Here is a 1,808-nt window from a genome sequence, read left to right on the forward strand (position 1 = left end):
TGACGTGCAGCAGCAGGCCTTGCTTTCTTCAGGATGTGGCTGAATGAAGAGGAAATAATTGAGATAACTTGTATATACAGCCTAATAGTTAAATCCCACAGTCAAGATCTAAATGGCTAGTATTGTCTTTATTCGGGAAAAAAAAGAGATGAGTTGGTCACCCCCTTCCTGACCTTCCAAAATGTGAGTAATCCCTCACTTTAAATCTTCTGCCCCCTGGAAGAGTAGCCTTATTGACAAACTAGTCTCTTCTGCCAGGAGTCATGGGGAGGGAAGCAGCATTCCAATACTTCTGTTCACTTGTGCTACTGTGAAAAAAATAACTGAGAGAGCAAAATGAAGCCTGGCTTGGTAGCCTCTTGGTTAGCAAACTCACCTGACAGGGACAGAGAAAACTGGGTGCTGGTACCTACTTCCAGCACTGATTCGGTATATTAACCCATCATTATTAAATACAGAAACCCCCTAGGAAGGAGGAGCTGATGCTTTCAGCAGGGAGAAGAACTCAGGATCATCTTCCCAGAAAATTTCTCAGCATCAGGCTAAAGTCACACATTCTTTATTGACTCTTAAGTTTTTTACAGCACTGAACAAACCAACCAGCCTCTTTCAACCTGAGGTGGTCATTCCTCTAGGCTGCCTGGGGGTTCTGCCCCTCAGAAGGTCCTGTCAGCTGGCCACGCTCCAGTGTGAAGGTCAGTGCCTCACAGAGAGGTGCCAAAAGAGTCAGAACCCTGTAGCATTCTCAAGGGAGCAACAAAAACTACAGAACTGTAGAGCTCTGCAGCCTGCTCTGAGCTCACGGAGACCTAAGCAGACACTGCTGCTCTTTGGCCTGTCTTGGCCACTGCTTCCAAAAAAACCCACTTTGGATATGTGTCGTTTCACAGTTTCAAATATGATTTTATATATATTACATGCTCGCTAAAAGTCAGTTTGTTGAATTTTCCTGCAGAGGTCTCTCACCGAGACCATACAACACATATCAGGCCTTAATGTGCACAAAGGAAGGAATTTAAGGTGTGCTGGCAGAGGCAATGGAGAGCAGAGCTTCAGCTTGGAAGACTGAAGAGAGAGAAGAGGCTTTCATGACTACTTACTTGGGAAAGGGGACAGATTTTCATACATGATAGGATACACATTTGGCAAACTTAGGCAAACTCTTTGGACAATACTTAGATTTTTACCACAAATAGGTGCTCAGGAACACTACAAAGGAATGGAAAATGTATCTAATGATGAAACTGCCCCCTCTCATCTAGAGTTTCAAGATAGTTAATTATGAAATTTCAAAGTAGAATATAAATTTGTAGCAGCAGTATAGAAAGAGACTGTATCCCTTTTATAGACAGAATGAAGTTATTAATTGGAAACATGAACATATCAGGATGGCATCTACCCAGTGGCTGTGGAACAATCAACCATGAAGTGATGGAAATTGCTTCAGATGTAAAGAAGTGACACTAGCAAACTTGCAAGCTGTTAGGTGATATGACTATTATGTTTAATTCTTAATATCTGTAAAAGAAAATAATTAATAAAAAAATAGTTCCCTAACAAGCTTCATTAGTTCACTGTAGCAGTACTACATTTGCTGTGACAATGAAATAGCTAAGATTTAAGATCTGATCCAAAGGAATTCAAGTTAAAAACTTAAAAGCCAAGTTTAACGATGTTTTTGAACAAAGCAGTATTTATCCCTGCAAACATTTATTTTATAAATTATGTTTATATTATTCGTAAATTTGAAATTGCATAATTATGTTTTTATGAAGACAGTTATTCTTCATTAGCGGTCTGCCAATGTC

The sequence above is a fragment of the Antrostomus carolinensis genome, unplaced genomic scaffold (assembly GCF_000700745.2).
Source record: "Antrostomus carolinensis isolate BGI_N321 unplaced genomic scaffold, ASM70074v2 scaffold21933, whole genome shotgun sequence".
NCBI classification, from domain to species: domain Eukaryota; kingdom Metazoa; phylum Chordata; class Aves; order Caprimulgiformes; family Caprimulgidae; genus Antrostomus; species Antrostomus carolinensis.